The 14,100-nt window shown below is 42.6% G+C and overlaps 1 long non-coding RNA gene across 1 annotated transcript in view; it reads left to right on the top strand.

Annotated features, from left to right (window-relative positions):
• LOC139671250 (uncharacterized) overlaps nt 1–7,563 on the top strand; it is a 105,055-nt gene extending 97,492 nt beyond the window's left edge. Inside the window, exon 3 of the long non-coding RNA XR_011697692.1 lies at nt 7,518–7,563. This is a non-coding gene — a long non-coding RNA (uncharacterized lncRNA). The remainder of the gene's footprint in view (nt 1–7,517) is intronic.
• The last annotated feature ends 6,537 nt before the right edge of the window (nt 7,564–14,100 follow it).

The raw sequence follows: 14,100 nt of genomic DNA, 5'->3' as shown, positions 1-14,100 counted from the left end.
ATACAGAAAGAGGAATTTCTCTTCTTGTACTGGATCAGAAAGGCTTCCCTGTCCTGTCCCCCCCTGCCCCCCCCCCCCCCCCCTTCCTTTCTTTCTCCTCCTCTCTGAAAATCCCATTAATTCACCAGATAGGAGCTCAGTGAGAACTGCTAAATTCCAAGGGGATTAGATTATGAGGAGGCAGGAAGGGAAGGAGTTGCTCAAGGGTCTTGGCAAAACTCAAGAGCCTTCTTGCCACACCATTTCCTCAGTCTGTCATCTGCCTTGCTCTTTACTCATATTGAAAAGCATCAGAAATAATAAAAGTCTTGAATTCAAGCAGACAGAGTTGTAGACACTTTCTCCAAATCCCTGTATGGCCACATCTATTGCAGAATTCATAGCAATGCCTTGAATATATTTAGTCAGCATCAGCTGGAGACTTTCAGCATTTTTTCAGGTAGAGCAAAAAATCCCTATGTAGAAACTCTGAAATTAATATAGCCCTGTTTTATTAATTTAGCTTCACTGCACTGGAAAAAAAGTAAAATAACCCCCCCCCCCCCAACACTCTGAAAAATAAAATGAAGGTTCAGACACTCAGAAACTGTTATAGCTTATCTGGAAGTGTGAATTTAAACCATGAGAAACCCTCTTGTAAATATTATTAGTCATCTAGAACACTGACATAAGGGGGACATTTCATTGGAAAAACCCTGCTTTTCACATATCATGTGACTCTGAATTGAATTAAATTTTTCATAATCTAGAAAATTTTAAACTGTTTGAAAATTATCTTTGTTCAGGTAAGAGTGTTTTGGCTGACGGGGTTTCCTATGAATAATTTTCTTTGGAGTTTTGTCCTTTATATTGGTCAAATTCTGTTATTTTAGCCCTAGATTAACAATTAATTTATTATAGTTTATCTTAGAAGGAAAGAACATTGCCCCCATTGTAGTCTGCTTGGGTTCAGCTGATGCCCCTGTGTATGTGGGTACTGCATGGAGCTTTATGTATATGGAAAAGGATGATCTGTCTGCTGTGATTTGAGCAAAGCAAACAGGAGAGAATACCTCTGTGACCTAAAAGGAGATCAGGGTAACTATAACTTTGCCAGAAGTGCCTGCAAGACCAGCTGTTGACATCCTCATTCTCCACCAAATCTGCACCCAGTCAAGGTGGAGTGTGTAAAATATCAGTGTGGTTGGGCACAAGGAGGAACCTGGAAAGTCACCTGGTCTAACCAGATGTGTCCTGGTCTGACTGTGCATCCCTCCTACAGTCACATCTCCTGGTAAGTAAAGATGATCTTTGTGCTGGACAAGGGACTTGTTTTACTAGTTTCACACAAGCAATAGCTAGATAAGTCCATTTTAATTGCAACATTTTTGAAAGAAATTTTTGACGTACAAATGAGGATGAGGACAAGGCTTCTACTAAAAAGAAATCCCAGAATGCTTACTCTAAATTCCACTCAATAAATCCTGACTCTAAGGACTAAATCTGCTTAGTAATATAAGGATGACTGAGTGACAGAAGCACAGTCCTTCTTACTTTAACAAACTGTAATAATACTCATAGTTTGATGTATGAGGTACTTTTTCCAAACATCTACTCAGCCCATGAAAAGGAAGAATTAATTTTTTTTTTTTTTTTTTCCCCTAAGAGCATTGCAAGGTTACTGGAGAATTTCTGATACTTTAATTTGGGAGGAGGAGTTGTTGCTTTTTCTTCAAAATACTTGTATAGTTATGTCCAGAATTAAAAAGACAGGGTTTGATGAACGCAATGTGGAGTCAGGACAAAAGTCATGCTAGTATGATATATCTTGAGTTTCCCATATATTTATGTTCAAGAAATCCATCACCAGACTGAAGGGAGAGACAAGTGGCCATCTGGTGGTTGTAAATCTGTCCAGTTCTGTAACTCACTCTAGTCAGATACATTCGCAGAAAGCCCAGGAGCAAACTCTTGTCCTGTTTCAAATAGCAGCAGAGTGTTGTTGATCTGTGCCTTATCAATCACACAGCCTTAAAGCAAAGGCACCAGTTCTACAGATGGGAATAAATAAATGACCAGGCACTGCTGGAACTGGTGTTTATGCAGACAAGCAGATGAAGTTCTGGGAATTTTTTTTCTGAAGAGTACAGGGTATAAAAACAGTCAAACTCATTTTACTTCTACTTTTAAAGGTCAGTGCCTGATTCTTGTCTAAATGCTCCCAAGCAGTTTTGCTATCTGAAGGAAAATGTTCAAGATCTTGACAAGACCTGGGAATTTATCTTACCTGTGTCCAGACACCTGTAAAGTGGGTACCTTCTGTAAACTAATCACTTCATTTTCTTCTCTAATTAGCAGTTCAGCAAAGGTGACACCTCTGGTTCCTTTTCTCTGTGTTGGTGGTGGGTGGAACCCATTTATGAATATAAACAACCTGCCTAACTTTTAGATGCTCAATGCTATACAGTACCTGCTTTGCTGGGTTTCAGCTACCCCAAACCTTTTTCTCTGACCCCTGAGGAGCCTTTGCATAACCAGCATCTGCCTCACTGCAGCTGTGGCAGCTGGAAAGAGGGGCTGTAATTATGGCACTGCCACTCTGACTGAACATGCAGGAAGCAGGCAGAGGATGAAGTGCCTCAGTGCACTTGTGTCCTACTTAACTTTCATTTGAGACACTGGATCTTCCCTACCTCCTTCTTCACTGAAAAATAAGCAGTTTTCAAAAGGAGTTTCCTCCTTAATTGTCTGCATCACAGTGAGATGCCAAGTCAAGATGTCACTTAGGATCCTTTCCAGAAAACATGATGTCACATGTACCACTCACTTCCCTTTGTTCTGCAAGATATCTCCATCTCTATGCTCCTACAAGGTTCTGAGATGTTCAAGGGACAGAAGAAATACATAAAGTTATCTCTGACAACTTCTGTCTGTATGTCCATTTACAAGTTTTGGCAGTTTCCATCAATTGCATGGCAACATTCAAGAATTTAATATTTATATTCTGCATCTTAGACCTATCAAAATACATCCCCGCTACCAGCACTTGCAAAGAGAAGATGCTGTAATGAAACTGCCTTTTTTAAGTTCTTTAGAATCTGCCCTAGAGTAATATAGGAAAAGTGAAGTTTCTGCTCTTCACATAGCAGAAAGGAGTCCTGAGAGGTCAGAAGGAGGGAAATGCTGTATACCACTGCTCCTCTCAGAGGGCCTTGCTGCTGTTCCTTTATTTGCTGGACAAGTTTGACTTCTGCACTCTTACCTTTACCAATTTGCAAAATTTATCTTGTGATGCAGTCAGATTAAAGATCCATCCTGTCTCCCATCCCTACTCACTTTACTCAGCACAAAAGGGTGGTTTTTCACTACATTTACTTGTTTTTTTCCATTCCCACCCCTGAACCTTCCCTCATGCTCCAATTCCACATGTGCTTGTTGCTTCCTTGCCCTGTCACTATAGTTCTTCATAATCCTTATTCACATACTTCTTCTACCCACTTAATGTTTACACATGGGCCACGGCCATGGTTTAACCAGTTGACTCCCACTGTCCCCTACACTTGTTAAGGAAACATGAACCCCACATTAGAAGTGGCTTCTTTCTCTTGAGTTTTGCACATTGAACAATACAATGTGGTTTTCAAACTGCTGACAACCAGTGACTGCATTTACAGCTTTCTGCATTTCTGAGTTTAGCAAATTTCATGGATGAAAAACCTGCATGTCCAATTTGAATAAGTGGGGAATTCAGATGCAGTCATCCTGTACCCTTATGAACTCCATGAAATGCCAGATGACCAGTCAATCTAATCGCTACATGGGTTTGGGAGTACTTGCTTTCTGAGGAGTGATTATGCCTGAAAGAGATTGTACCCAAAGAAAAATGATCTGCATGAAAATGCACTCAATTATAAACTGCCACAGCAGAAACAGAACCTGACAGTCCAGCTGCCCCATGGGGACTTCTGCATACATCACTGAGCAGAAGAAATGGTGCTAAGGACCAAGTGCATAAAATCCACTGACAAGTACCAAAACAAACACTGATTTTCTGAAACAGTTGGTTCCCAAGTAGTTTTGATGAGGGCAAGGTAAAGTATTGGATATGCAGGGCATTGGAGAGAAGAATTTGGTGGAATCAACATTTTCAACCATTTACAAAGATCCCGAATCAGAGGTCTGATGCATATAAAAGGTACATCTGTGTGTGTTGAAAAATCCTGTTGTAGAGAATGGGACTCTACCAAACAACATCATATGTTTTCTACCATGTGTCAGGGGTTTACAGCTTCCTCTTATTAATTCCTCTGTGCAGTGATTGAAGCATCTAGGTATTGAGTTCCTTGTCCTTTCCTTAAGGAGTAAGATGCCAGATACAATGAATGCCTGGCACTACATTATGGGCAGCCAGTAGTAGATTGAGGAAGGAATTTTCTTCTGCTACAAAATCTGTGATGTGAAAGGTAGTCGCATATCATAAGGCAGCTGCACTTAACTTGGTAGCAAAGCACAACCTAAAAGTACAGGAAACAGATACTGTGAAAGGATCCTGATCACCAGGATTCATCAGTTCTCAGAGCAAAACTCACAAGTGTAGTAATAAACATGGGAAGCCTGCAGGAATGATCATGGATAATAAAGGGGGGGGCGGTGGGGAGTGGGGGTTGGGGGGAGGGGAACAGAGATACAGTTTTATTATTTCTACCAAAGAAAAATAAATGTCAACAAATAAGTTGCACAGAAATGTTTTCCAAGTTACTGACATGATAAACACTGTGGATGCAGATGGAGCAAAGCTATTAGGAGGTACTACTTTATGTAGAAATACCAATACAAAACAATTAGCAAAAGGAATAGATGTTTCTGTTAAAGAGCAAAATTACTAAAGTAGATATATGTCTGAATAGAACTAAATCCTAGAAAAATGCCAGGAAATAGTAAGTACAATAGACATCTGTGTGGAAGACATCATCCCAAGCAGAGCTATTGTGCAGAATAAGAATACAAGCACTGAACTAAAGCAATGGGACACACATGACAGACAAATTGACTGAAGATGATCCAGTGGGTACATTAACGGTGGCACCATGAAAGTCAGAAAGAGATTCCAGGCAACTGTGCAGGGCCATGGAAGCTGTGGAAACACTGGGTGGAGTACTGTTCTCAGTAGCACTATCTATACTCGGTAGGGTACTGCACTAACATAGTTTATTTTTGACACCCAGTCTGATCTGTTCAGAGATGCCTCACCACACCACATGGAAAATGGTACATATCTCTTATGTCTCAGCACCCAAGTACTCCAGGCAGGAAAATCAGAGGATCCAATAGGCTGGTTGAAAAGAAAGCGATGTTATGCTAGAGAGAAGGAAAAAAACCAGTGGCATGATTATTTCTGGTGGTCTCAGTGCACAGACACTGCTGAAAGATGCCAGTCCTTCTCTTTTTGGTACATGAGCATCCAAACCAATTTGATCCTGGACAGATTACGAATCAGTCATAATAAAGAGCAAAATTCTATTGGAGACACACAGACAAGACCTGAGGATCACAGCTAATAGACAAAGTGAAAGTGCTGACTGTCAAAAAAAAAAAATTAAAGCCCAGAAAACAAGACGTTATAGCTTGTCATTTATCTTAGCTGACATGCAGGACTATTGTGGGACACCAGGGAGCATGACCAGAAATATTCTCTATGCCAGAATGATCTCTGTCTACAAACACATTTTTAAAGCAGTGGGCATTTACAGGACAAATTTGAGCTAGAAGTAGTGCAGTCTGAGCCTGGTAAAATGTCTTGATCCATTTGACCTACTGGCGTTAACAGAAGAGCAGCTAGCTGTCAGGACCACAAAGGCAAGGTAGCACTGCAATGTGAGAAACCAGCAGGTCAGGAAATCTGATTTGACTGAAAGCTGCTGTTGACAGCAGTGTTAATACAACTAGTAAATTTTACCAGACTCTAAGAACACACCCAGGGTCATCAGCATACTATGCTGAATGGCAGTGTTTCATTGTTATATGCCCAAAGGGACAGGTACTACTGGATATGTATGACAGGGAGGGTAAGGCCCTGTGTTGCTATGTGATCAGGCCAACACTTGTGTTTCCTGGATCTCTTAAGGACAAAGATTATAACTAATGACTTCTGTATTATTGAGGGAAGTACAGGAAATGCAAGAAATCCTTAAAAAATTCCATAAGCACTTTAAGGGGTAGTAGAGATAAGAGGTTTTGAAACATCAAGGTCCTCCTGGACATTTCCATCTCTATTCATTCAACAGTATCTGTGAATGTTCTTGGACAGAAGAACATACTTGTCTATGTTGTTAAATTGTCAGACATGGTCTGGCATGGTTTTGGCCAAGCAGCCTGGTACTCTGCTGAATAACTTCTATGCAGAACTTTGAAGTTTGTATGGTCTAGGACTAGCCCCTTAAGCAGTCTGGATGCAGTCACCCTAGTTCAAGGCTAGGAGTGTCCAGTGGCATGGGCATGAGTTGTCCTATGTCTGCTGGGCTTCGCACCAGGAACTTTTTTCTAGACAAGTTACACTGCCATAGGTACAACTTTGGAACTCTCTAGGCAATCCAACAAAGTGCTACAGACAGAAAAATCACCCTACAGCTGCCTTCCTCTCCAGAAAACAAGAGGGCCATGACCTACTTTGGAGGGAATGGGTGGGGGTACTTCACAAGCAGCCTGAGATGGACGCATATCTCACCATAAGGAGCAAAGGCACTTCTCTGGCTAGCCAGAGACTTTTCATATGAGTGAGACTCAGTTTTAAGATATCTTATAGAAATCAAGTGTGTCATGCTACAGGGTCATGCTACAGAGCTGAGCAGGTCTGCATTCAGCAGTGAAGACCTCACAACCTGATGGGAAAATGCAGCAGTTAGGCTGGCTGAGTATATGAACTATGGGCTCAATGAAGGATGAAACAAAACTTAAGAGGGGCAGAGACAGAAAGCATGTTGTGAAGTGAAATTAAAAGTCTAGGTGCTAGGAGGACCGAGAAAGAGCACAAGGAAGCCTGACACAGGGAGAGTAGGACAGGAAAACACATATCTGGAAAGAAAACAGAAAGAAGGTTACATCAAGTTCACAATCAAAATAAGGCAAACAGGAAGTGGAGGAACTGGTTTGAAAATTGATTCATTTGAAAGTATAGGACTTCAAAACATTAACAAGGGTTGTAGTTAAAGCCATGTCTGTAGTTTCAGGAACATATAAATTCTCTATTTGCCTTAGTAGCAGTTGTTCTTGTAAAACACACTCAAGCTAAAATTGTGCAAAATATTGGTTTGTGTGTTCTCATGTGACTTAGAAGGAGAAGCATATATTTCAGGAAGGAATTTTTTTGAAGTTCACTGGGGAATCCATCTCTCTGGGTGTGGCTACAGGAAATTGCATGTTCTCTGTAGAAATAATAAATGTCCATATTGTACTGCAAATATCTCATGATGTTATCAATTACTGAAAACATGCAATGGCTCTTGGTTTTTGACTTGCATATTTCATTCTGCTCTGTGCAGATCCACTCTTCTCCTGTAAGCAGTCTCAAGCCAGGGAAATGAGGAAAGATACAACAGGAACTGTTTAGAAGTTGTAAAGCAGTGATCATGCTGGTCCTTCACCTGCCTCAGATGACTTGAACTTTTTCTACCTATTTCGGAAGAAAGCAAGAGCTGTAAGGAGGGAAGTAGCAAAGGCTGGACAAAAAGGATGGATCCTGTAACAGATCTCTCAAGTCTGTTTATGAAGGAGGAATGGAGGAGATTTCATGGTGAATAAAAAGGTATGAATTTTCTAATAAAATATCTGACTAAAAAGGAAATATTAATGTGAAGGGAATTCAAATACAAGGGGCAAAAAATTGTGTCAGGCTTTAGCTAAGATCCTTGAATGCACTTCAGAAGAAGGCAAAATCATGTCGTAACCTCTTAATCATGCCAGGAGTGCATGCCAGACCATGCCCAAACCGTTTCCTGCTCTGTGGCACCACCTCCTGGCATCACTGACAACGCAAACCTGAAAAAAAAAAGATGGAAAGCAAACTTTTCATGTTTCGTGTCATCTAAGCTATTGTTAGAACTGCTTCTGTGAAGGTAGCAGAGGATAAGACCATATTTTGATCAGAGGTCTGAAAACATATAATTGAAAATAATTACATTATTAACATTACAGAATTAGATTCTGGGTACAAATAATGATATATTAACACAAGTTTACATGCTGTTATATCACTAATGAAGTGATCCTTGGCAGCCTGCACATTCCACATCCATTCACCCAAGGTTTCCTGTTTCTTTTAAACTTACTGTATAAACCTAGAGAAAGGAAGAAACTGCTTCAGGGGGAAAAAAATCACAATGTTCTCTTTTGTGTCCAGCACAAGGTCTTGAACTAAGATCTTGTTTGCAGACTATGCTGCCACTTCTGAAGCCAGCAGAAAGCCATGCTGCTGCACTGCAGGAAAAATTCCAGTTTTACAAAGTCTGGATGTTCAAGGTGAACTTCACTAACAAACATGGCTCACTACAAGTCATTAAGCAGGAGAAGACTATTCAGAATGAAAACCTGGAGGCTTTTTCAGAGACAACTCTTGGTCTCAGCCCATCATTCTTCCTTCTCCCCAGAGGAGACCTTTGCCCTCCTTCTGTCTTTCTGTAAGGTGGGTACACGGCTACAGGTTTAAAAACTTGTTACTATTTTTGCCTGATGCTGCTTTTGAATAGGTCTTCAACTTTAGTCTATAAATTAATGAAAAATCGGCATTGGTGATTTCAGCAGCTTGCAAATGTCTATTTTGAAGTCATAGGCTGATCAGCTCCAATCGTGCCCTCATTTCCATATTCAAAAATGTGTCACAGTAGACAAGTTAATGGGTTTGGGTGGAAAATCCACCTGAATATATTGAATAATATTTATTAAAGATTTAGAAGCTAGTTGGCAAAAACTTCTTCTCAGAAAAGCAAACCAAATTAATATAAGAAGAACTGAGAGAGTAAACTCAGTAAATGGGCAGAAGGCAGAATTATATTCTATTTAGATAAGATATTCCTGCATTTAAGAGGATTAATCAAACAGGCAAGTGTAAATAAAATTTTCAACTGATCTTTCAAGATGAGTTTTTAAAAAATTGCTTAAATGAGCACAAAAGAAGAGGTGAAAAAGTTGCTGATCCTGTAATTTTCAAACTACAGAGTTATGGATCTGGAGCAACAAAGTAGGAGCTTACAAAACTCTTACTTGACATGTTACTTGACATCTTTATTCCATGTAGTCAAAAAAAGAAAAGATATTTACCCGCATTTCCAGTGGAGGAAGAGGTGCTTGGAGAAAATCTGAGAAAATTGCCTTTCTTGATATTCTGTTTACCTTGTGTTTACCACAGTAAAATTAGGCTCAATACTTCATCTTGGTCCTCCCATGACTGTCTTTTTGTAGAACATCAAAACCCTCTCTGCCTGATCTGTAAGAGGAAAATAATGGTTCTTCCTACTGATGTGACCGCAAAAAGCACTGGCAATACCTTCTGTGCATAGCTGCCAGGGCTGTTTGCTAGATCTGTATCTGAATGCTATGACTGAATGAGCTTTGCTCTCTGCAGTTTCAGTGAGCTTTTACAGATCTCTTTTGCAGAAAAGTGGGGATTTTTAAATAAGAAATACTAAAATTGCCCTTAAGAATATTGCAGAGGCAGCATATGGAACACAACTCTTGTTACAGTTATCAGAATCTAAATTCCCCAGGAGAGGGATGTGGAGTTGAAATAACCTGCTAATTTCAGAACATCTCAGAAATTTACTTTTCAAAATACTAAGGAGTCTGAAATCCATACACTGACTTGGATCAAGGTTTCTGTATTGCTAATAAAACCAGTTTTATGACGACGTGCTTCTTCCAGCACCTCAGATAACCATGGCAATGAACTAAGAAGATTTTGAAGCACTAAAATGTCAGGCAGCTTGTTCAGCAGGTATTTGTATCTTCTGTCCTAGTAATGGGAAAGGTGAAATTGTCTTTGAAAGGATAAAATTAGGTGCTAACTCTATACAGTCACTGAAAAGTTCTGCAATAGTCCATACCAATACTCTTTGAAGTAGAGTAGCAACAATACTGCAGGAAAAGAAAGGATGTAATCAAGATGTGGTTTTGACAAAAATGTTTAGTAAGACATTCCGGCAATACCAACAATGTGGAGCTCTAGGAGTCTGGGACTTTTTCCATCCATGGAGGAAGGAACTAAACCACTGTTGGTCTCAGGGAAAGACATTATGTCAGGCAGTACCGTTGGGTCTCAAAAGCATTTATGAATTCACTAACCCTGTTTTCTTTTGCTTATGTAGTACATTCTCACCCTTCATCTCAAAGACGACTCAGGTTTTAGGCACGCTTTGCCTTCTTTCAGGCTAAAGAAAAAGGTTTTTGTACATTGTCTAAAGTTTTTCTTCCTACTACCCTCTTCTCCTGTGTGTAGTTCCTTTTCTCCCTTTATTTCCATTAAAGAAATAATGTTATGCATGTGTAAGAGGATTTCTGGATTTAATCCAAGCAGTGTTTTCACATCTCACTCTTTGACATAATGCTTTTACATTTACATATACACCTGTCCTAGTTCAGCTGGAGGGACCAGCTAACCCTGTGTGGTGGTGATCAAACCTGTGTATTCCACCCCCTCTATTCATTCCCCAAGGACAATGGGCCATTAGCAGCAGCTGCCCAGGGAGCCATTATCACTTCACACCCAGCCTGAGGGGGGCGGAGCTGCTAATGGGCCATCAACAGCTCAACAACCCCTGGCTCCCAGAGTTAATCACCCATTGTGTGAGTCCCCGCCCAGGGGGAGGGACTGAGTGCTCCCTGAGGGTACATAAGTGGTGGGTAAGAAGACCTCAGCCCCCTTCTCGTCGGATCCAGAGCAGCAGCAGGACCTCGACAGCAGGAGATCACCGCTCTCGCCCAGACCACAGCCCTCGCCTGCACCAACAGGGTTTTTCTTTTCCTTTTGCTCTGGACTTGGGGGAGCCACAGGGGTCTCAGCACAAGGGCAAACAAACCCCCTTGGGTTTGTGCCCCAGGACACTGGGTTATACTGCTGGGGTATTGTGAGTTGAAAGCAATTTCCCTTGTGTATCAGTGTTGTTATTGTAATATTATTATTAAATTTTAGGTCTGACTTATAATCTCTCTCGTGGTGAGTTCATTTCCCCTGCTGGTTCACCTTCAAACCAGCACATCTTTTGGCGCCCAACGTGGGGCACGAGAGAGAAGTCAGAACTACAATTTCATTTTGTGTATTTGGGTACAGAAACTCCCTGACTACCATGTTGCTTGATGTATTCATGTGGATCGTGTATCTGGGCCTGTTCATATTTCGACACATGGGGAACCATGTGCCTGTTTTGATGCTCTCTTTAGTACCAGGGAGAAGAATCAAAATTGCTTTATTAATATACTATGTTTATGTTGTCATAACATCAGAAGCAATGAATTTCATTGTGAATGTATATTCAGTCTGGTCTGCCTGTCCTGGTTTGGGTTGTTACCTCTGGGGTCTCATTAAAAATAGCACCCAGACTGTGGGGAAAACAGGCGGAGATGGTTACTTCCACCTTTTCACCTCTGCTACAACAATCATTGAAAATATTGAGCTTCCTTTTGATGTTAGGGACAGCATAATCCTGCTGTTAGTGTTGCTTTGTCTCCTCTGTACTGTATACACCATGTTTAGGGTCAGAACTGGGCTCTCTAAGGAGACTTGCTGGAGGCCTGCCCTGGGAGCGGATGATGTTGAGTGGCACGGGAAGTGGGAAGATATGGGCCAGTATTTGGAGACCTTCTCTCCTCAAATGATCTGGAAATTCACCCCGGAACAACTGCAGGACCCTGCCAAAATGCTAAGCTATGTCAAAGGAAGATGCTCTGGTAGTCCCAGAGATATGCAGCTCACAGCAACCTGCTGGGCCCTGGCCACTGCCTACCGCACACTGCTTGGTGTGGTACAGCATCATCAGGAGGAGGAGAAAAGGAGCAAATCCACAGGCACCATGTCCACCCAGACCATGACTGAGCCAGAGAGGAAGAGAGATACATCAACTAGCGCCATGTCCACCCAAACCATGACTGAGCCAGAGAGGAAGAGAGATACATCAACTAGCGCCATGTCCACCCAGACCATGACTGAGCCAGAGAGGAAGAGAGATACATCAACTAGCGCCATGTCCACCCAGACCATGACTGAGCCAGAGAGGAAGAGAGATACATCAACCAGCGCCATGTCCACCCAGACCATGACTGAGCCAGAGAGGAAGAGAGATACATCAACCAGCGCCATGTCCACCCAGACCATGGAGGAGCCAGAGAGGAAGAGAGATACATCAACCAGCACCATGTCCACCCAGACCATGGAGGAGCCAGAAGGACAACAGAAACCGATAGCAGTTGCCCCTGTCCAGAAAAGAAAATCAAAGACCAAATCAGTTCGTATAGTGCATGACGAGGAAGAGTCAGGACCTTCATCTCAAGCAGAAGAAATGGAGCCAGAAATAATCACCCGGTCCCTATCCCTGGGAGAGCTGCGTGAGCTCCGGAGAGAGTTCACACGACAGGCAAATGAGTCCATCTTGACCTGGCTACTTCGAATCTGGGATGCTGCAGCCAATGATACAATTCTAGATGGGAGTGAGGCAAGGCAGCTGGGATCCCTGTCTCGAGATGTTGTCATTGATCAGGGCATTGGAAAGAGACAGGAAACTCTCAGCCTCTGGCGGCGACTGTTGTCAAGCGTGAGGGAGAGATATCTTTGTAAGGAGGACCTCCACGTACAGCAAGGACAGTGGAACACGATGGAACAAGGTATCCGGTGCTTAAGGGAATTAGCCGTACTGGAGATAATCTTTTCAGAGGATGAGAGATTCCCTAAAAGTCCAGATGGTGTCCAGTGCACATCCCAGATGTGGTTAAAATTTGCACGACTTGGGCCAGAAATGTATTCTCGCTACCTTGCAACATTGCAGTGGAGAGAGGGAGAAGACAAGGTGGGTGCACTGGTCAGCAAACTCAGGATTTATGAAGACACTGTCACTGCTCCATTACGAGCCCATGTCTCAGCTGTGGAAACAAAACTGGCTGAACTGGAAGAGAAGATTAAGGAAGGACTCTTCCATATCTCTCCAGAACAAACAAGAGTCTCTGCCATCAGAAGCAGGCGTCTCCCAGCTAAGGAGAAAGGGTACACTCCACGCGGCAATCTGTGGTTTTACCTCCATGAGCATGGAGAAGATATGAGGAAGTGGGATGGGAAACCCACCTCTTCCTTAGCAGCTCGGGTACGTGAATTGCAAAGAGGCACAACTAACACAGGGAATTCTTCAAGGTTGAAGGCTGCTCCGGTCTCTCGTGGGCAAGGCTCCAGACAGTATAGGAATGATGATGTTATGCCCGATCCTCTTGAAGGAACCTCCCGGTCATATTCACAGGGAGAGCGCAGTGAATACCATGACCAGAACTAGGGGGGCCCTGCCTCTAGCCAGGTAGAGGAGAGGGACAATCGGGTTTATTGGACTGTGTGGATTCGGTGGCCTGGCTCATCAGACCCACAGAAATACAAAGCTTTAGTGGACACTGGCGCACAATGCACGTTGATGCCATCAGGATACGTCGGGGCAGAATCCATCTCTATTTCTGGGGTAACAGGGGGATCCCAACAGCTGACTGTACTGGAAGCTGAAGTCAGCTTGACTGGCAAGGAATGGCATAGACACCCCATTGTGACTGGTCCAGAAGCCCCATGTATCCTTGGCATAGACTACCTAAGGAATGGATATTTCAAAGACCCAAAGGGACTGCGTTGGGCCTTTGGCATAGCTGCTGTGGAGACAGAGGAAATCAGACAGCTGAGCACCTTGCCTGGCCTCTCAGAGGACCCTTCTGCTGTAGGACTGCTGAAAGTTGAAGAACAATTGGTACCGCTGGCCACAGCCACAGTGCACCGTCGGCAATACCGCACTGACCGAGACTCTGTGACCCCCATACACAAGATGATTCGTGAGCTGGAGAGCCAAGGGGTGGTCAGCAAGACTCACTCACCCTTTAATAGCCCCATATGGCCAG

This window comes from Pithys albifrons, chromosome 4, assembly GCF_047495875.1.
Source record: "Pithys albifrons albifrons isolate INPA30051 chromosome 4, PitAlb_v1, whole genome shotgun sequence".
Classification (NCBI taxonomy): Eukaryota; Metazoa; Chordata; class Aves; order Passeriformes; family Thamnophilidae; genus Pithys; species Pithys albifrons.
Note: the sequence above shows the minus strand (reverse complement) of the source record. Positions and strands in the feature narration are given on the sequence as shown.